This window comes from Myotis daubentonii, chromosome 6 (assembly GCF_963259705.1).
Source record: "Myotis daubentonii chromosome 6, mMyoDau2.1, whole genome shotgun sequence".
NCBI lineage: Eukaryota > Metazoa > Chordata > Mammalia > Chiroptera > Vespertilionidae > Myotis > Myotis daubentonii.
In genome coordinates, this window is record NC_081845.1 from 58,171,495 (window position 1) to 58,194,627 (window position 23,133).

Consider the following 23,133-nt stretch of genomic DNA (forward strand, 5'->3'; position numbering starts at 1 on the left):
AGTGCTACCAGACATCACAATGGTTATCATTGAGCAATGACAGTAATGGCTATAAAGGCCGGGGTTTCAACTCACAGAAGGCTTAAGCACTAATTTAACAGGAAGACGACTCAATTTAGTTTAGCAGACTGAGCAAGTGCTGCCTGACGGCGGGAAGCAATGCAGCAGGAGCCGGGCAGGCGGCGCAGGGAGTGGCAGTGAGTGCGAAGATGCTGAACCCGGTGGTTGGGTTGAACTGCAGTCAGCTCGCCGCACACCACGCGCGTCCATGACTAGTGCTACAGCCTCCCAATAAGAGCCTGATGCACACCTATTCCTATCTCAGTAGGTTGCCATCAAAGCTATTAAGTTCCCCCTATTCCTCTGTAGACAGCACAGCCCAGCCTTGACCAGGAGCCCTAGACCCCCGAGAGGACAGCCAGTATTATTCACTGCCCTCATCGGAACCCAAACTACTTCTGATCACCAGAGGAGAGATCTGCAGATATTTCTTATTAGAAAAGGAATGTGGCTCCGTGTCGTGTCTAGGCTTATATCTGACTCTGAATCTTGGCTTCATGACTTTTGCCTATGAAGCATCTTGGGATGCTTTCAAAAAAGACTTGCATAACGGAGTATATAGTGCCAGGCTCCATAATCACTGCATGCTCTAATCAAAGAGAAAACTTGCATTCTGTGTGCATTCTGCACATCAACAGGGAATCAATCAAACTTTGTCCTGAGCACTGAGTGAAAATTTCAGTAACCCAGCAGGGAGTGGGCTGGCCTTCATTACGATACCTCCCACCAGGTAATTTTACTTTAGCCAGTGACTACCAATTGCAACCCGGAGTATGTTTTTGTGTCTTTGTTTGTTTGTTGTTGCTGATCCTCACCTGAGGACATTTTTTTCCATTGATTTGGCGAGGCGTGGAAATGGTGTCTGCAACTGAGGTACATGCCCTTGACCAAAATTGAACTTGTGACCCTTCAGTCCACCGGCCAACACTCTATCCACTGAGCCAAACCGGGTAGGGCGCACCCAGGATATGTTGACAATCAACAGTCCCATTTGTAGGACAGAGCCAGTGTAGGACATCATCCCTGTCACTAGAGGCAGTTACATTCTATAGATGACCTTGCAATCCATGTGTCATGCAGGGAGTTCACAAAGTAATACGGTAAGTGCTACACAACAGCAATTTGCATTCACCAGGATATACTGACATACACTAGGTTGCCAATGATGGCTTGGCTTTTCAGAACACAACCCCCACCACCCCCACCCCCGTGGCAAGTCCCACACTGAGTGTGTGAGAGGACAGGTGTTTCAGCAATACTTCCAAGGGTGAGCCGCACGGTAGAACCCGGGCGGGCTAAAGCTCTCCCGTGGTCCTGAGGACTGCAGGTGGTTTTCCTGGTGCTAACTGAGGCCTAAAGCATTGATGATGTGGCTTAAGAAGAAGATGATCTGCCCACTGACATGCTGTATGATGTGGGATGTTAGGACTTCCCACCAAGAACCACTTTCTTCCCCAGTGGCTTAATGCCACTCCCCGACAATGCCAAGGGGAGACTTCTAGCTACATTCACTGGTAGAGCCCAGTAATCTCACAACGCATGGTTTTGGCAAAAGGCCTTGATAGAAAACCCTGGAAACTCAAGGGACCAAGCAACCCACGTAGTTTGGACTCTCCAAGGTGGTAAGTATTCAGAAGGTCTGCTGCCTTGGGCATAGACAGCCAGAGGCTTTTCCCAGTTCCGGGGTCCTGCCTGTCTGCTCACCTTAAGAGAGGGCCACAGAAGCCTGTACAAAGTCAGATGCTCCCGCTGAGCCACATTTTGGGGAGGAGGTGACTCGGACAAAACAAGGCTGGCCGACCCTATCTTGCGCTCGGAGGCATTTATGAGCACGGCTACAAATTGGATAGCGTCCCAGGCATCTTTCCTGGCCCCCTTGCTATAGCCTCCAATTCTCTGGCTCAGTAATCCCAGGCGAGGTGAAAACTCAGGTAAGTAGTAGCACCGTCACAATGCAAAACCAAGCCAGGTGGCAAAGTGAAAGATGTGGTGTCCTTGTGACTGTGGGTTATAATCGCCAGCGCTGTGAGCAGAGCCCCTGGAACTCTTCCTGGGTTCTGCTTAAACTTGGTTCTTTCTTTCTTGAAATTGTTTTGAAATCTATAGTTGAGATAAGGATATTAACATCCACATACTGATTTTGCTTTTAAATTGCATTAAGAAACATCTATAATAATAAAAGCGTAATATGCTAATTAGATTGGACATCCAAACCACCCTCCAGACGTCATTGCAGACGTCCTTCTGGACAAAGCCGCAGCGGTGGGGGCAGAGGCAGAGGCGGTTAGGGGTGATCAGGCAGGCAGGCAGAGTGGTTAGGGGCAATCAGGCAGGCAGGCAGAGTGGTTAGGGGCGATGAGGCAGGCAGGCAGAGTGGTTAGGGGCAATCAGGCAGGCAGGCAGAGTGGTTAGGGGTGATGAGGCAGGCAGGCAGATTAGTGGTTAGGAGCTAGCGGTCCTGGATTGCGAGAGGGTGCAGGCCGGGCTGAGCATCCCCTCCTCCCATGCATGCATTTTGTGCACTGGGCCTGTAGTTTTAAAATAAGTTTCTTACTTTAATGTTCAAGCATAGAATAGTATAGACTGAATTGAACTACATGTGTGTGTGTTGACTGTTTCCTGTTAGGTTTTAGCTGTCGGGCACGTCAGCTTGTTCACACCCCGGCATGGTGAGCGACAGGGTAAGCCTCTGGTTCTCTGGGACCCAGTAACGCGGGGGTTCTGTGCGGACATTTACAATCTCACGGTTTCTGTCTGTGTTCTAAAGGGCGGCTGAGGGACCCGATGATCCCTCTGCGGCTTTTGCAGGAGTCAGGCAGCCGCTGCTTGTGAGCTACTGGCAGGCACCCTCCCTCTGCTTCCCTGGCCTGGGAAGCTCATCGTTATCACCTCCATGAACTCCTTCTTCTGTTCTGAAATGTTTTTCTTAAAAGAGATAGGAGTGTGTGTGTGTGCGTCCGCGTGTGTGCTCACACAGAGGGAGGTGGAAGAATGGGTGATTCATACACCTCAAATCCACGGCTGGGGGAAGAGGGGCACATGCTCTTTCCAGGACAGAGACAGCCTTTGAGAAACAGATTTCCGCAGCGCGCCTGAAACGGCAGGAACGGCTTAAACCCAGCAGTGCGGAGGGAATGCTGCTTCTAGGTAACGCACGTCTAAACTGATTCCAAATGTTTTATCGGATGTCAGCTGTGCAGCCTTCTGGATAAATCATTTCACATCACACCCTGGAGAGCATTTTGAGCAGATGTATCCATTGGCCACAAAGATCCTAACTGAAAACAAGCAGCCACTGCAGTGCTACCAGCCCAAAAGGAGCGCTCCCTCGGCCAGCTCCTCCCTTACAGCATCTCCCCCTCCAGCTCCTCAGCCTCAGGGCCAGGGACGCAGGTGGGAGGCAGGCCCGTCAGCTCTGCCCTTTGGGACTCAGTTTCCCAGTCAGGCTCACGTACTCTCCTGGGACCTGGTGAATCATCTTTCGCACCATTCTACGTTGTGTGACTGGTTTCAGGCCGCTTGCCGCCCAGCCTCAGCCGTGGGGCTCACTTGTGGGGAGGGCCCTTCCTCATGGGTTTCATGAATCACAGCCCCTGCTTGGTAGGAACTCCATGCTGGCTTCCCCAGAGCTTAATGCGTAAACAATAAGAGGAAAATAAAGCAGCGGTCCTCCGGGGGTGAAGCTGCCGGGCCTCTCCCGGGCATGGCTTTGTGGTGATGACAATACCAGAGTGTGTGACTTTGCTGCCAGCTTTTATCAGGAGGCAGATGTGTATCCAATGCAGAATGAAATCAGTGTCGGCCTAGAGGAGTTTCCAGAACCCTAGCAGGTTTGGCTCAGTGGCTAGAGCGTCAGCCTGTGGACCAAAGGGTCTGGTCGAGGGCACGGTACCTTGGTTGCAGGCTCCTCCCTGACCCGGGCCCTGGTCAGGGCAAGTGCAGGAGGCAACCAATCGATGTGTTTCTCTCATATCAGTATTTCTCTCTCTTTCCCTCCCTCTTCCACTTTCCCTAAAAATCAATGGAAAAATATCCTTGGGTGAAGATTGAAAAAAAAAAAAAAGTTTTTAGAACAAATGCAGCTGGTGGTCTCTCTTCATTTCTTAGCAGCTCCTTTCCTGTCCTCTCCTCCATTTCCCTTTTCTTCACGTACATTTTGGAGAAAAAAATTATTTCTCTTTGCATGTGCTTTCCAATTTAAGACAGAACGATGTTTCCAGAGGGAGCACTGCTACTTTAAACAGAAAAATAAGTGTCTGTCCAGTTTACCTAGAGTTGATCAACGTCATATTCTCTGGAGACCTGTTGCATCTCTGATATTACAGAAGCTGATAACAGTGACTGCTCCCCTGAAGCACTAGGAGCCGACTCAGAGGGCCCGGGCCTGGCTCAGCTGCCCCGGGCGGGCGGCTGCCTCCCTCAGGGCCTGGCTGCGACCCTGGGGCAAATACTGAATCTTCTTGGCAGAACAAAGGAAATCTTTTCCCAACTGTTTCATTTAATTTGCTTTTGTTTGTTGTTTTTCAGGATACATTTTAGGTTTACCTAAGGGGAAGAGTCAGCTTTTCCTGGATTAGGAAGCGATTTGTAAAATATTTGATTGGATCTGGAATACCCCAACTCTGAGATGAGCTCAGGATCTTGCTCAAGGCGCGGATGCCGGAGAGTTTAGGTTCGGAAGAAAACATGACAGGAAACGGTCGCATCCACACTGGACAGCGACCCAGTGAGCAGGGAGGTCGTGTGTAACCTATGCAGGAGTCCTCACGAGCAGAGCACGAGCCACTGCTGGCTCAGAGGCGGGCAGCCTGCCCACAGCTGCAGCCCAGAGAGCATGAGGCATGCATGCGGGTGCTGTGTGGTTTAAATTAGGTTAGTCAAGCCATAAATATTTTTGGTAATTTCTAAGAAACGAAGTGTTTCTGTCTAAGCCACAAGACTGGGTTGTGCAATACAAATTAACTGCTCATGGAGGTGGGGTCTGGAAAAGAGAATGGAAGTGTCCAGTAGGGTCATATATAACGGGTCACATGTGCTTGAGGACGTCTCAGCGACCTCCAGCATGACATTCAAATTCCTGCCTGTGCGTTCCAATCACCTCCTTCGAATGCCAACCGCAGTCTCGTATACGCGTCCCCACCTCTGGGTGCACGCCTCCTCTTGAGCTTTTTCTGAACTGCCTGGTTTGACCTCACTTTCCCTAAGTAGAATAATTTCTGTCCCTCTTCCTGCTGTATACCCTGTGTCTCCATTTCTCTTGTCAATACTAACGGAAATGCTCTTACTCCAAGAATGTTTTCTGAAGAAATTTAAACAGTTTCTAATCACTTGCAATCAGCTTTACAAAATTAACCTAGCTCCACAAAATTACCCAGGGTTCAGCTCTTGCTCTTTATTAATTCCATTCACATATTCATATTTCTATTATTTGAGTCAAAATAATTTGAAGATATTTGTTCTCTACTTAGTTAAAGCTGAATTTAATAATTATATGATTTTTGATGTGTACTTTTTGAGAAAAATTACATAAAAGTCTATTCATCACTTTTTAGGCCATCATCTTTTTGATTCATTGTTAATGTTTATACATCCACAAATTCTGATTTTAGTTATAAAAGCTACTCAGCCTTAAATTCTTCCTAAGACACAAAGAAAGAAGAGTCTACATGATAGAAGCACAAACCCAAACCCAGTTATTTGCAAACTTTTTCAAGGACACCAATTACTATAGAAAGCAACAAAAATGGATACATTCAAGCTCCACACCTATATCAGAACCGACCTTAGCCTTGCAGCTCAAACAAGACATAACCTAACAGAGTTAACCATATCTCTTCCTGTCCTCCGATCAGTGCATTGCAGAGCAAGAGAGACTCAGCAGTCCCTTCAGAATAGAGGTTCAAGATGTAGAATATGGACATTTTGCACAGGAAAGTGGCAGAGGTACTAGCACATGAAGGATGAAGAATCTGAGACACAAATCCTAATGTAATTGCCCTAAGTTCAGCATAGCTGGAGGAGAGGAAATGGATTAATTAGCTTCTAGAAGTCTCTTGCACATCTGGTTTTATCTAGAATGTGTGCTTTGATATGCTGACCATTGTATGTGATGATGTCCTATTGTCTTAGCTGGATAGGAAGGAACTTGGGTGGAGCAACTGATGTACATGTGGATCAGGAGAGAGTCAGGGGCTGAGAAAACACAATATGGAGTGACTGAAGTAACAGAGTGAGGGACTCGAAGGACAAGAAGTTATGGTAAAAGAATAGGCCATTAGGATCTAAGAGTTCAACAGTGAAAGGAGATCCAAGCCGACTAGGGTGTGAAGAAAGGCCTATGTCTGGAATGTGGAGAATAAGGGAAATGGTATGAGATAGATACTGATGGAGAGGTGGGCATGAGCCAGATATTGTGGGGCCACCACATAAGGAGCTTAGGTTTTCATCTAACTATGTTGAAAAGTCAGTGAAGGGTTTTAAAAAAGGGCAATGCTCTGATGTTTTGAAAAGACCGCTCTGGAGGCTATGTAGAATGGATTATGAAAGGGCACGAAAGGAATCAGAATGACAGTAGGGATGGCCCCTGATTTATGCTGATTCAAGTTATAATTTCTCGACTTTGCCATGGTACAAGAGAAATATGCATTCAGTGGAAACCATACTTAGAATTTAAAATATTGGTCATTTCTCAGGCTAGTCATAAGTGGTATGATACTATCTAGTGATGCTGGGCAATATTAGTGAGAGGACTTTGCCCAACTATAGGTTAACATAAGCGTTACGAGCACTTTTAAGGTAGTTTAGACTAAGCTATGATGTTTTGTAGGTTAGGTGTATTTAATGCATTTTCAATTTACAATTTTTTTCAGTTTATGATGGGTTTATCATAAAATATTCCCATCATAAGTCAGGGAGCATCCGTAGTTTAGGTAAGAGATAATGATGGCTTGAACCTGAGAAGTGACAATGGAAGGACACAGAGAGATGAATAGCTCAACATAGAATTGGGAGGTAGAATCAGTAAGACTTGCTGACAGATTAGATTGTGGGATAAGGAAAAGTAAGAAGTCATTGGTAATCTCTCAATTTTGGTCTTTAGCAAAGTGATAGTGGTTCCATTTACTGATAAGGGAATACTGGAGAAGAAATTGAATTTGGTGGAGGACAGATTGGCATAAAAGATAGTCAAGAATGCTAGTTTGAAGATCACCAGAGACTTCATGATAGTAAAGTTTTGAAATCCTTCACTAACTTACATTGCATTGGAATGTTAATTTTCTTTTTAATTTTTAGTTTTTCAATTTTTATTTTTTTTTAGCTTTGAGACATAATAGATCTATAAAATTGTAAGATATTTAATGTGTACATCATGGTGATTTGATACATAAACCTTGTGAAAGAACTCTCAACATCTACTTAATATTAATCACTTAATATTAATTAAGAAAAGATATATCCTTTGGGTGGCAGAATTAGCAAAGGTCACAGATTTGAACATAGTGGGTATAATTTTCCTCATATTTTGTGCCTTTGGGCAGAGCGTGAAGAGATTTGGTAGCCTTGATTGGTATGGCCATCCCCCATTCATGTTCCAAATTCATACAATGAGAGGGAGGGGGTTAAGAAGACTAAAATAAAGTGAAATTCTACTTTAAAAAAAAAAGAATGCTAGTTTGATCATGTCACAAGATGTCATATAGGTAGCTGAATATTTAAGTCTGGGGCTTAGAGAAGAAATAAAGCGTAATTTTGGAAATTTATCTGGATATTTCCCACCATTCTTTCCCACAACCACTGTGTGTCACCCACATTATCTGAAGGGAGTTGACTCCTCACCTAAAACCTGATATGGACCTTGATTGTTTTATCTCAATCAGGGCAACCCTTCCTCACCCACAGCATCGTTACTGGTTCAGGTAACTTAGATTTTAGCCACCCTGTACATGGTATTCCCCTACTCAAAGGACCTGAATCAGAAGGAGATCTGGGAGAAATGTGGATCAGTGGGCCATGTAGAGTCTCATTTTCTGGTCTCCTAAGAAAGAGTATTTCCTGTCCAAGAGCACTGAGAAAGCTACTCTAAGTCAATGTTTCTTGTTCTGGACTGCAGTTATGTAAGCCAATAAGCCATCTTTATTACTTAAGACGGAGTTTGATTTTTGGTTAGTTGCAGTACGAATCCTCACTGGCGACTCCTGAGTCATTAGCACATAAATAATATTTAATCCCAGGAGAAAATGTAGAGAAGGAATATTGAATTCTGAGGCATCTAATATTAGCCACTGGATCAAGGAAGAGGAGCATAAGAGAGAAAGAAGAGACTGACAGACACAGACAGAGAAGGAGGAAAGTGTGGAGCCGCTGATCCCAAAGAGGAAATGCTTGAAGAGTGAGGGCGTGGCCACCTCTTGGAGAGTTCCTGGGAGTCTGGGTCACAGGAGGGCAGAGACAGGACCCTTGGAAATGGCAGCACACAGCTTGTCAGTGACCCCAGCAAGAGCAGTCAGTGGAGGGTAGGGTGGGAGATTAATAGAGTAGACTGAAGGGGAGAAGGGGCTAGGCCAGTGATGGCGAATCTATGACACGCGTGTCAGAGGTGGCACGCGAACTCATTTTTTTGGTTGATTTTTCTTTGTTAAATGGCATTTAAATATATAAAATAAATATCAAAAATATAAGTCTTCGTTTTACTATGGTTGCAAATATCAAAAAATTTCTATATGTGACACGGCACCAGAGTTAAGTTAGGGTTTTTCAAAATGCTGACACGCCCAGCTCAGAAGGTTCGCCATCACTCGGCTAAGGAGTAGAGACAGTGAATAGATACCCATTTTAAGAAGTTTTGCTGTGAAGCAGGGAGCAGTGAGTCAGGAATAGAGGGTTCTTAGAAGAGCTTAATTGCTCTTGTCACGTGTTTCTTGAGAATGGAAACCTGAGCATGTCTATATGGTGATGGGACCCTCCAGAGAAAAAGAACAACTAGAGGGTGAAAGGGAGAAGACACAAGGGCAGAAGTGATGTCCCTGTGAAGGTTCCGGAGAACAAGAGGAGAGCCTCACCGGGGCAGGACCTCTTCTGCCTCTCACAGGAGAGCACAGAGAGCAGGCGTGCCGACAAAAGCAGGCTTGTGGCTTTGTGATCAGAAGTCGGAGAAGAAGCCTCTGTTCTGTTTTCTCAGTTGAGTAGCAGGAGCCTCATCTGCCAGGAGCGGGGAAAGTGCGAGATAGAGTGCGTGTCGTCACTTCTCAGCAGGGCAGACACTTTCTTCCTTAGGCTACTAGAAAATGGCCTTCACATTCCCGAAGCTGCAGAGCTCTTTACGGGAAATTTGTCTACAAATTCTAAAAGGGGTGCTTTATGCATTTTTGAAAGTTTTACTGTGCATAAACGGGTGGAGGGGGGCGCTGGGGAGTGGCATTCCTTTTGCAATCAGTTTAAGATTCTATGCCATTAGGCAACTGGATTCTGATTCTCTTAGAGACCGGTTTTGTAAAAGGGAAATTTAAAACTTTGATCTAAAATATTTATTATAAGCCAGTGACATTTACATCATTTTCCTTGGGGCCCGGAGCACCTGTTTGCCAGTCGAGTTTGGTCACCAGCTGTGGTCTCTCTTGACACAGCCCCAGCTTTCCTTCTGTCTTTAAATTTCCACTAGTCCTTTGGTATTGTGAAAGGTTGGAGGAGTAACTTATAGCACTGAGCCAAAGCGATAACTAACATATATATTCTTAATGGCCTACATGAAGAATAAAATATCATATTCCATTTCTCTGGACAGTTTTATAATAAGCGTCAAGTTGAGAAACTGCTTGATATGTCAAGATGATTAGCTCTGACTTTAAGTTATAAGTTGTGGGAGGCTCTTACTATATTTAATTATAGATTTTAGCTAACAAAATAATTTAAGTTAATTAGACCACAATAAAGACCATGTGGAGGAGGAAGGAGGGTGGATTACTGTTTTGTGAACACTGCTGGATTTGTCTTAATTTTAAATAGTGCAAAAGAACTTATTTTGCATAAGTCCACTTAAGGGCCTTAAAGTACGACTTCTTTTGTATGTGACCTCCCTAGCTGTGCATTTCTGAAGGCCTAGCACAGCCATCATAGCCACCTGCGGTGTGGCTACAACCTCGAGGAGACATCGCTGAGAACAGGGACAGCTCCATTCAGGCAAAGTAAAATCCAGGTCAGTCCTATACGCTATGAAGCAAAGAACACGGAGTGGAGATGAAAATACAAGCCCTGTTAGTTATGTTGTTTGAAACATGTGGCTCAGAAGAGAATCAACCCACCTGCTCCAAAAACACAGTCACGGGGCCAGTTCCAGGCCTTTTGAAAGGCCATTAGTTAAAACCACTTTTAAAACATTTTGTTACAATAGAGGATTTCAAACATGGTTTCTCTAGACATCAATATACAACTATTTGAATTGAAAACTATTGATATATATATATACTTACATGCTTTAACTTAGATTTGAGTGCATGTGTTGTGTGTGTGTATTAAAAATCCCTCTAACGAAGGTGCTTTAGTTAATGGTAGGGTCAGTGATGGGTGAGAGTCTAATAGCTATGATTACATTTTTAAAGCTGCCTTGAAAAGTGGTTCTCTTTTTGTACTGAGTGGGCCAGGGCCGCAGGTCATGAGTAGAGAGTATTTCTTAAGAGAGTGGAGCTCCTGAATGACCCTTACTCTGGAAATGCCAGATAAGGATTCATTGGGATGGACATGTTATTGGGATTATCAGTAAAAAATCTGATGTACATTCAGGTTGCAGTCAGGGAGTGAAGTTTGGGATCAGCTATCAGGCTGTCAATTTAGCATCCATAATTAGCATAACTTTAGTTTTTATTTTTTTCTTAATTGGGGCAAGTTATCTTTGTCCCCTGCCTACCTCAGAAGTAAAGGAGGTGAGGGCAAGATGTAGAAAAGGAAGATAAAGTCTCAATCATTAACTTAGATTTGTGCCTTTCCCCTTGAATCTTCTTGTTCTTAGTAAGAGAATGCCATGCTCCATCACTGGGACTGGGAAGCCTGTCACCAGCTTTGCTACTGGTTCCGCGGTAATTCAGAGTCAGGAGCCATTTAGCAAAACTGTTTGCTTTTCGTCAAGTCATCCAGCCCTGTGTGCAGTGACACTGCAGGGCCAAGTGGGGAAGTGAGCACAGCCCTGTCAGAGACGATGAGCCTAAAGCTGGGAAGAGATAGGGCATCTGGTGACCGACATCACTTTACGACTCACGGAGCCCCATCCCGTTCATAGCTGAAAGAAAACCAAACCAACCTGCTCCCTTCCAAGAAAAGCAGGCAGGTTTCAATTTGTCCTTGGATATGTCCACAGCCAGAATTTTTAGGCAGAAGATAATGGAAGATTTAATGTTTTTCCCCCTTTTATAAAAATATTTAGGCATATTAATCTAAAGGAGTAAAATTTTGGATAATTATACCATTTTCTTTTGTCTACTGTTTTTGTCAAATTGAAAGGGAAGTGTAAACTACAAGCACAACAGATTTGAAATGAAATCCAAGATTCGAATGTGGTCTAATTTTGCACTGCCCTGTGGTCCCCATTCCATTCTCTGTCATCCAAGGCCAGAGTGATTTCCCAGTTGTGTGTTCCTAATGTGGGTTTTTTCAAAGTGTGTTCCACACAGAACCAGGATTGCTAAATGCTCCCTATGGAAGGATGACACATCTACTCTGTATTTACATCAGGCTTGGCCTAGTGACTTGCTTCAGCCAATGAAATGGCAGATACAATGCTGTGTGCCACTTCCAGCAAAAGCCGTAAGACCTTCACAAGATTCCACCATTTTCCTTTTATCTCCTCCATGGGCCCAGCAATGGCCCAATGACAGCTGCCCTTCTAGCCTGGATCTAAGAGTGAAGAAGATGTTGATAAGAGCTATAGTCATGTAGCAGCTGTTATGTAAAGTGAATAAAAAATAAAGCATTGTTGTTATAAACCACTGAGATTTTGTTACTGCAGCATTACTTAGCTCATCCTTACTGATATATTCCCAGAAAAAGGGTTGTGTCAAATACATTTTGGAAATAGTGCATATGCTATTCCAACTAAAAAAATAATAATGTACATTGGCATTTTAAAGAATGTAAAAAAATATCCTGCAGAAAAAAACTATGACCACTGAGATCTAGCATTTTTGCAATTACCTTGATTAAAGAATTATTTAAAAAATAATGTGTAATAGCTTTTCATCAAGCACACATTTAATGAGGTGCCCTGATGCACTTTTGTTTTGTTTTTGTTTCCTGTTACCTGAAAGATAGATTGATTCGAGTAGCTGGTGGGTCTTGCAAATACTTACAATTACTAGCTTCATTTATCTGTTCATTCATTCATTCCATAATGAAAAGCTATAGCAGGTACTGTAGCTGGTGTTGGAGAAACTAGGGTCTCCCACTGCTATCTTGTGAGTGTGTAAGAAATATCAGTGTTGTGAATGTCTATAACTCAGTTTAACTTCTTACTGCATGCCTAAGCTGTGACGGTACCAGGTTTTGAGAGCATGATTACTGCTCGTCACTTCTCAGATGCCCATTGCCCAGTTCCACATGGTGGCTTCAGGACTGGGAATTTGATGTTGTCCTACTAATTCCATGCCAAGCCTAGGGCATGTGGAAACCTTTGCAGGGCTCCCTACAGGCCTGTGTTTGTCAGCACAGCACCCAGCCACTCCTCCCACGGCCTTAATGTGCTCTGGGGCTGCAGTAGGCAGCATTCTGTGATGGCCTCCAAGCTCCTTGTCCTAGGGGTTCACATACCTTTTCTTAGTTATTCAACAGACAATAATGTAGGTGCTGCCATGAAGGGATTTTGCAGATGTAATTGAAGTCCCAAATCAGTTGAACTTACATTAGGGAGAATACTCAGGTGGGCCTGGCCTAATGACATAAGTCCTTTAAGAGCAGCGCGTTTCCCCCTGCTGCTTGCAGAAGAGGAAGTCAAAGATTCGAAGCACAAGAGGGATTCAACACGCCATTGCTGGCCTGAAGACAGACGGAGAGCAGCCCTGACTGACTGACAGCTAGCAAGGAAACATGGGCCTCAGCCCTACAAACGCAGGAAACTGAGCCCTGGCAACCTGAATGAGCTCGGAAGCGCTCTCTCCCAGTCTCTCCAGACAGGCACCCAGCCTGGCCGACACCTGGGTTTCAGCCTAGTGATGCTCTGAGCAGAGACCACCACACCAGACCGAAGCCATGGGATGGTGGATTACAGAACTTCAGAGCAGGCTGGACCTGAGAACTGGGGGCTGACGAGTGTTTCAGCTGCTGGGCGTGTGCTCTTTGGTTGTCAGCAATGGGAACCAAGACAGGCACCAAAGGCCTTGGGTCTCTCTTCTCTCCTCCTCCTGCCCGGCCTCCATTTCCAGTTTGGAGGAAGTGAGAGGAAAGCCCGTGTAGCCCTTATTTTTTCAAGGCATTCTCTTTGTAACGTCTCCCTCTCACATCTTTCAAACCTCGGATATGTTTTCTTTAAAGGTTTAGCCTTAGAAAGCAAAATCCAGAGACTGCAGGCTGCTCTCCCTTCTCCGCCCTGAAACACACTCACAGCACCGTCGCTTCCCCGAGGGGATCAGAGGCTGCTTCCTGGTCAAATGTGGGGAAAGGAGAGAACTCACAGGGAGGGGAAATACTCCACAGGGTCCATCCCATGACTACGGCCCACACCGCGTGGATTTGGACGTGGCCCCAGAGCTTCCCAGCAGGGACCTCAGAGGCAGCGTTTGACCAAGAACAGCTGGGCCTAGTGCACCCTGCCCGGCCCTTCCCTTGGTTCGGCCCTGAGTGGCGCAGCATGAAACACCAGCTCAGCCATTGAGAAGCAGAGGAAAGCCGGGCCCCAGGCTCTGGCCAGTGGGTGTGGCATCTGCTGGGAGCATTACCCTAAGGTCGTGATTCTCAACCTGTGGGTTGCCAACCTGTGGGTCGTGACCCCTTTGGGGGTCAAACGACCCTTTCACAGGGGTCGCCTAAGACCATTGGAAAACACACATATAATTACATATTGTTTTTGTGATTAACCACTATGCTTTAATTATGTTCAATTTGTAACAATGAAAATACATCCTGCATATCAGATATTTACATGATGATTCATAACAGTAGCAAAATTACAGTTATGAAGTAGCAATGAAAATAATATTATGGTTGGGGGTCACCACAACATGAGGACCTGTATTAAAAGGTCGCGGCATTAGGAAGGTTGAGAACCACTGCCAAAGGTAACTGCAAAGCAAGTAGCAATGAAGGAGGTTTGGATGGTGGGAATCCTACCGACTCCTAGGCAAAGGGAGAAACTGTTGGGTGGCATCTCCTGGCCTCAGGCTCTGGAGAGTGTGGACCAAGCCCTGCTGAACAATTCCATAAACGCAGGTGGCTCACTGGGGTCCAAGTAGGGGGCAACCTCAACCCTGGAGCATGGATTGTGAGGGATGGAGCTTCTGAGAACCTCAGAGGAAGCCACTTTGGAATGTCTTCCCCCAGGGCAGCCTTGAGGGAAAGGGGACAAGTAGAACGAGCAGTTTCAGCGCCCGTTCGTGCCAGGCAGGGTGCCATGTGTTTCCAAGTACTACTAGCGCAGCCTCACAACAATCTGTAAGGCCGGCAAATTCCCATTTCAAGAAGAGGCAGTTGAGCCCCAAAGAGCTGCCGATTCACACACATCCTAGGTGCTCAGTCAACACACCTCAGTGTCAACCAGTGGAGAAAGCCAGGCATAGCCAGGGGATCCCAGTGTCACTGCTGTTGTCCTCTCTCTGAAGCAGGCTTCCTGTCACATGGCATCCCCCACATGAGACCACCTGCAGGTTGGAGGTGGGAAGGACAACCACGTGGCTCGGAGGCGGTGTAAATGGACACCTAGACCCGTGGTCGGCAAACTGCGGCACGCGAGCCACATGCGGCTCTTTGGCCCCTTGAGTGTGGCTCTTCCACAAAATACCACGTGCGGGCGCGCACGTACAGTGCGATTGAAACTTCGTGGCCCATGCGCAGAAGTCGGTATTTTGTGGAAGAGCCACACTCAAGGGGCCAAAGAGCCGCATGTGGCTCGCGAGCCGCAGTTTGCCGACCACTGACTAGGGGATCTGTTTAAATTAACTGTCAGTTAACCTACATTGGGTGGGGAACCGGGATGGCTTTGATCTTGGTGGCTGCAGGGTAGCCTAGATGCACTGCTGCAGTACCTCCAAAATGTGGTTCTATTTGTTTGCACTCAGTTTGGCTTCAAATTGAGCTCAGCTCAGTTTTAGGGCCCTAGCACAGGAATGGGGAGAGTTACTCCCTCCTCTTGGTCCAATAGCATTTATTCCAACTGCTCCTGTAACAATTACCACACTGTGAAGTGTGCTGTCACCAAGAAGTCCACCTGCCACCATTAGTATTTATTCTTGTTTCTCCAAGACCCTAGTAAGTCCAGGATATACTAGTAGTGGGTTTTTAGTGTTTGAGAGGTTAAACAGAGAAATCTTTGCATGGTTCTGGCCACCAAAACCTAAGGGTTTGGTTCCAGAATATGTTCTGACAAATTGGCCAGGGTCCAGTCAGCACTGGAAGCAGAAACATCTGTGACCTGCCCCTCTGGTGCTGGACCCAAAGGACAAGCACTGACCTTGCTGAGCTAGGACATCCTAGTCAAGGGGCAGAAGGTAAAGAGCACGGTTTACAGAGCAGTTGCTGAGGCGGTGCCTGGAGCCCAGGTGAGCTGTGGGTCTGAACCACAGATCAGTAAGGTTCATTTAAAGGGGCGTTCACTGGTCGGGACAACAGTGGACAATCTTGATGGTTGCTGTTCTCCTCGGGCTTCCAAAGGAGGCCCTGCTGAAACCACTACCCAAGGAAGTAGCAGCTCTTAAAACCTCTGTTGCACTAACATGCCCCTCTCGCCCTTTCCCTTCTTGCTCTCTCCTTTCCCACCTACATCCCCCTCTTGCCTCTACCAGGCCCTGTGGGGCTGTTCCTGTAGAATCCCAGTTAAAGCTCTCACTGGGGCTTGGCTCAGCAGGATTGGAGTTAGAAGCTGGGGGGGGGGGGTCTTGCCACTGAACTGGGAAAGTGAGGGGGCTGTGGTCTGGTAAATGTACTTGAGACTGTGATGTGTCACCCAGAAGCAGTGACAGGTTCTAGAATGCCGTTACCCCAGTACTACCTTGGCTGCATGATGAGTATCATCGGCTGTGCGGGCTGGTCTAACATGTGTCTATGGGGAAAGATACTCCAAGTTCCCAAGGTGTCTTAGAAATGACCTCTGATTCTAGGGCTGGTAGGGAATTGCCTGTTTCTCACATTCTTCCCAAGGAGCTTATGATTTTCTGTGTCATGGCATTGAGCTAGTTCCAGTTTCAGGATCAGTAAAAATCAGAGTCAGATCTCAGGCTCTTAGAAGTGAGCAATGCTGAGAAGACAACAAGTCTTCCTGAAACGCAGAAGCTTGACTGCTCACTCTGAACGTTCCGACCTTGGCTTGGATTCCTGTTTGTAATGTGCAGGTGGAGAAGGGAAGTGAGACAGGGAGTCGAGGGGAGCCCCTCTCCAGTGGCTGTGCACCCGAATCCCAGGTGCCAGTGAGCTTACTTCCTCCTCTGTCATCTGCCCCCCCCCCCCCCGCCCCCCGATATTATTATTGGAACACATGTCTAATGTGATCTTAGGATCAAAGACACTGAAAACATCTCATTTGAAACTTCCGTCCTTCACTCTTCCTGGTTGGATCTAAGCTATATGCTCTTTTGTGAGTCAAAGAGATGTGATCATCTGTTTCCTTAAACTGACTCAACTCTTGGCAAACTTGGTTTAAGATGTTGGGTAAGTTCTGAGGAACGATGAAACTCGGTTCACATTTTCTTACGATTTGTTCCCTACCCTTGCCCACATCGCCCCCTTGAAATGTTATTTACTGGGCATCAAAAACAATGCTTGCCTTTCCTTTTCAGCTCTTTGGTTCCCTGCAGCTTGCTGACATTGGAAGGGGCCTGGGCAATTCCGCTGTGGGTTTGCAGCATCCTGAGGCAAACTGGCTGCGTGTTCGTACTCTGAACTTTAGAAGGACAGGAGAAGGAGAGTACTGTACTGTCACCTTATTAATGAGGCAGCATTGCTTCTTTGGTATCCTTGCCATGGAAGGTGAGCTTTTCATCATCTAAGAAATTTCAGAGGCAGAGAATTGCCTTCCCTCTCATTTTCACCTCAGGGTGACTACTTGGAATGGGAAACCCAGGACACAGAAGAAATAAAAAGCAAACCCAAACAAAAAAAGCCAAAAAACGGCCCTAGAGGCGGCCTGTTGGCTCTCCGCTAAGCTCTGCTCCCCACGTACCCTCTCACTGGGGTGGACCGGGTTGGAAAACAGTTCAATGAAAATCAGAAGTTGAAGCTCAAGCCTTCTATTAAGATGCAGGCCTGTCTTTGATATTTTTGTTTTCCTCTAGAGACCTTTCACAGAATCTTTCACTGCGAAAATGACTCTGAATAAGAGTCAGTAATTACCACAATGTCCATTTAATATTTATCATGTTAAGGTCCTAATAACCCTTAATGGTCATTAATCATGAAAACTTATTAAGAAGCCCAGCAAAGTTGTGATGAACCATTTCCTAGGGTGATTTATAAAACCACAGAGACTATCAAATTTCAACATATCATTCCTTGAAGTGAAGATAATTTAAAAATGAATATAAATCAAAACAAATTTGGTGTCTGATTGTGAATTAAATGGCATGCTAATACAAGTTCTTAGATGCTATTTGTTAAGTCACAGAAAAAATAACTTTGTGTTTTTATTACTAACAATTAAGCAATTTTACTCAAATTTTCATAATTCTGAAAGGCTCACAAAGCCTCAATAGATCTATGGTGTGTGATACTGAAGGTAGAAGAACATTGCCTGTGGGAGTGAATTTTGTTGTTTTTCCCTCACACGGGTCACTTACATAGCAGGACAGTGACTAACTTTTAATACGTGGGATACATGCAAATTCAAACACAAGATATTGGATCATATATTAGGAAACATTAACTCAGACTTTTTCTAAATTGTATGCTTTGGTGCTTAGAAAACCCTTGCTCACTGAAGTGTGTGTGTGTGTGTGTGTGCGCGTCCCCATTCTTCTATCTGTCTGAAATATGATTGGCAGAGAAGAAAAAGTAAAACATACTGCAGTCCAAGAAATTGTCTCCCTTACTGTCTTTTTTTGGTTGATCTAAGCAGATTACCTATCCACTCTGCTCGGGTAAAATGGGAGAATGGGCATTGACTTTCCAAGTGATTTTTATGTGGTTTCTGATACCAAGAAAGTGTGTGCACGTGTGTGTGTGTGTGTGTGTGTGTGTTTATGTGTGAAGGGGTGAGTAGAGAACTGCTCTTCTAGGGTAATCATATTCACTCCAGCAAGAGTGAATATAGAGAGAGCACATCTCCTGGCATTTCTATATAGCGCCTACGCATGGCAAGGAATTGTTTTGAGGAAGAAGTTGCCGTCAAGTTGGCTTCTATAATTTAAGGCAAGGAGTATATTTCTAGGAAAGTGTTCAAAGCTTCTATTCTCTTTTTCCAAGTCCCCCTTAGGGACAGGTCAAGGTCAAGGATATTGTATTAGCTCACAATGCTAGTAGGAAGTTCTTTCCCTATGACAAGTAGAGGGGTTAAAACCCACCAGGGAGTGATCTCTCTTTGGCCTTCTGACTCCCTTGGACTTGCCACCCCTATTTGAGGTTCTAGCTCTGCTCTGGGCCTTCGGAAAAGCTCTCCAATTGACTTCTCTTCTGGCCTCGAGTCTAATAAAAGGAACCTTCCCCAACTTGCTGTGGCTGATCTTCAGGCTCATAGAAAAGAATGACCAGGTGGTTGTGAACCTTCCTTTACAATGCCATTGGTATAGGAGAGGGCCTATAATTAAATGACTGAACTATTTTTTTCCATCTGCTGGACAACCTCAAGGTCATGTCTGATTAAAGAGACCTTTCTCCTCTCTGGGCAGGAATTCAAAAGAAGATTCCTTTTGGGTGGATCTCTTCAACTCTTCACATCTGGCCAGGATCAGGAGTGTGCCAGACACAGAACAAGTTGTTGGAAAGAAAACAATGCAAGTCTCAGTACTTGCTTTCACACAGCTCATCTGGTAGTGAAAAGAGAGAAGAAAAGATTACAGTATGAGAAATATTATGGGAGACTACGGCCATGGGGTTAGAGGGCCTAAGTTGGGGTGTATGTTAAGGGTGGTGCGAGGCAGAGATCATTCAAGATTTGCTGGAAGAGGTGGTATTTATTGAGCCTTAAAGACCAGCAAGAGTGAACTAAAGAGGAAAACCGTGCCAGGAACAGCACTGACAATCCATAGAGACGGGGAGACCGCCACACACTCAGGGGACTGCAGGTCAGCACGTTTGGATTCTGGAGCAGAAGGAGGAGTACATGAACAGGGTTCTGGAAGGAGACGGGGTCAATCATGAAGGGCTTAGGTTGATACTGACAACCATGGCAAGACACAGAAGAACAGTAGGAGAGTGTTATGATTGGACTTAACCCTTAGAAAGATATCTTTTGCAATAGCATGAGTAAGTCACTGAAGGAGTCATAAACAGAGGCATGATGGTCAGTTCCAGTGAGCGAGAAGTGAAATAAGGCTGTAATGATAGGGATGGCTAACAATGCTTCTGTGGACACAATTTAGTAGTGAACTATGGAGTGGGACGGTGGGGTGAGCAAACCATTGGTTTTTGGCAATGGATGGACAGTGATATTCATTAAGAAAGAGAAAACAGAAGGAGTTAAGTTTTTGCTATTCTGGATTTGAGGCTTGTGTGATATCCACAGAAGTAAGGCCTTGAACATAAAGCAAGGTTTGGGAAGCATTAGCATTTACATGTTATATTGACCCTAGGGCCTATCTGTGGTGTTTAAGATTCTCTGTGATAGGCAGGAATAGTTTTCAGTACATTATGTAAATATTATCTTATGTAGTACATTATAAATAGTTATATTTCTTTTTATAGACAATTAAAGATTTTTATTTTTAATATCTCAAAGTCACCCCAACAATTCTGAAAGATAGGAAAGGCACCATTAGTCTTATTTTACAGAAGAGGAAACTGAGACTCAGATTAAATGACTTCCCTGAGGTCAAACAGCCAGGAAAGTTGCACTGGTCTGTCTGCAAATCCAGAACTCTTTCCTGCACACCACGGGGCCTCTTATATTACAGTGAACGGTTGCATAACTAACCACATCCTCCTTCCTGTAGCAGGCAAATGCGGATCCCTTAAGAGTTTTAAGGACTGAAGGTACAATACCCACCCAAAGATTATACCACAGCTCTCTTGGCATGCAAAGCACCATCCTGGAAGCCCTTATTTTGTGCTAAATGTATTCTTTGTACATGCTTATTGGCTGGAATACAATGAAAAAAAGTATGGTTACATAAAGGACTCTAGTTTATCTGGTCCTCGCCAATATCTTTCTTTCAGTGCCACGGAATGTGGAGTCTCTTGGCACAGGGTTGAGAGAAAGCTATGCTGTCTTCAGCATAATGCCTCTCCCGCAGCTCTGCTGGTGTGGTTGTGCTCACTGGAAATGGATTGTATGTGAGCTCTCGTGTAGGCCCTATCTCATTTCCTAGGTTGAGTTCTTAACTTTGCCCTCTTCACCCCTGAGTAAGACCTCTGACCCATGAAACCCTTCAGTGGCTCCCTTCAGGGTCCACCTCCTACTTGCCCCTGAGCTCAGTTACCTGACACCCTCAGGCCCTGCCCCTCTCATGCCCAGCTGCCCTGGAGTGATGCACTAGGGTGGATGCTCTCCTTGACCAGCTTTTCAGATCACTCTTGGCCTAAATTCTCCAGCCATAGGCAAGTCATGCCTCACTCTCACATCCTCCCCAGATTCCTGGAAACCCTGCCAGGCCTAGCACCCTTAGCTTCCACAAAGAGAGAGGCAGAGCCAATCCCATGAACTCAGGAAGAGAGTGGGCCTCAGGTTTACGACGGAATTAGTGTTTCCTAGGTCTAGGTATGTAGTCAGATCGTTAAACGATACTCTATATTCTCACCATAGTTAACTTCCCCATTTCCCCATCATTGAGCATTTTGGTTATTTATAAATTTCTGTTTACAGATAATAGTACAAATATATTTGTCCAGAAAGTCTTTCATTGTGCCGAATGATTATGATTTATTTGCCTCACTTGGTGTAACTACTAAGAATCCTGTGTGTTTTTCTGATTCCTCTCCACTAAGATCCTTTCTAATGCCAAATCCACTGAGATCTCTATTTTATATCTTCCTCACTTTTTAAAATTCTATGGCCATGATTCAATTCCTTATTATTTTCCTTTGAACTATTACAATCGTCCCCTGTGTAGTCTCTGTCTTAGATCTACAGTCAGACATTCCTCCTAAAACACCGTCATACCAGGCCATTTCTCCTCACAGAGATACTGAGTGTCTGAAAGGACATGAGAGTCCTCACATCAAAATGACCAGTCTTGGTAATTGAGGAGACCTCGGAACCAAAGCCCTATAGTCCTTAACAAACACAATCCCTGTGTGATTGGCTGTTCGTCACGAACAACTAATAGCTATTTTTTTGGTTTTGTTTATTCCCCACAGAGTTTTCCCTCCTGGACAGGGTCACAGGCAGGGATCTGAGAGTACTCAAGTACTTGTGATTCCTTATTTTGGTGTGTTCCTGTGAACTCTGGGACATGCCTGATTAACAGCACTCTTCTATCAGGATGGGTTAGTAAGAATGCTCCTTTCGGGCAGGTCTTTTAAACTCCCAACTTCTGCCTCGAGCTACATGACTCCCCAGGAGGATTTTAAAATAAGGGGTCTGACTTCTTTCTTCTGTGAGGATAAATGAATTCCATGGCATCACCTATGAACCAGGAAGTGAGTATAATCTCATTTACCTGGGAATGCAGTTAACTGCCACGATATTTTGAATTTAATTAAAAAAGGTCTGCCGCTTGTGTCTATAGACGCTTATGGCGTACAAATGGTTAATCAGCTAAAGACAAATGTATCACAAGAGTCTTAAGGTGGAGGAGCATAATTATTCACTGCTGGCCTCAAGTCGGCCAGGCCACTTCATCCTTTCTATGTACTGTGGCTCAGAATCTCAGAAAACCAGCTGAGCCATGCACAGCATTTGGACCTGTGCTAGAGCTAGGAGACAAGTCAGATTCTCTGATTTTTATAGCAAAATGTCAACCGTGCTTTCTATAAGCCTAGACTCTCACATATGGAATTACTTTAAATCAACTACAAAATCCCTCCTTTCACATCTTCTTAGTGATTCTAATTTTAAATTTTTTACTTTTTTTTTTTTTAATCCTCAATCCAGGATATTTTTCCCACTGATTTTTAGAGTAGAAGGGAGAGGGAGAGAGAGAGAGAAACACTGATGTGAGAGAGACACATTGATTGGTTGCCTCCCGCAGGCCCCTGAGGAGGGCCTGGAGCCTACAACCAAGGTACATGCCCTTGAACGGAATCAAACCCGGCACACTTCAGTCTGCAGGCCAGCGCTCTATCCACTGAGCCAAACTGGCTAAGGCGAATTTTTTACTCTTTGTATTCTAAAAAAAATCCATTACCCAACAGAGAAAACTGACACAGATTCACGCTCAGCTTGACCCCATATTGAGTCGGATTGCCCGAGAATCATATTATGACTTGAGGTCTCCAAATAAATGTTTTCAGAGATCTGGAACTTAGCCTGATGCCCTTGGATTTCCAGAGAAAGAATGGCCATGTTAGAGGAAGGGCTCTGCACAGTTGATTAAATTGGTTTTGAAGAGTAACCCTTCGCATTATAGTCCTTCCTTCTGTGATGATCTGCTTGGTATCACCCAGGATCTCAGCACCATGGCTGCCAACTGTGCTTCCCGTGTCCCCGGGGCCTTCAGGCTGGGGTCTCTGGGAACCTGATACTCATGCAGAGGGGCCTTCAGAAAAGAAACCAGGGAACCTGCGTGTGGGCCTCACCCACTTCCGCCAGAGCCCTTCTGCTCTCTCATGTTCTGGAGCAGGTGGTGCCTCTTCCAA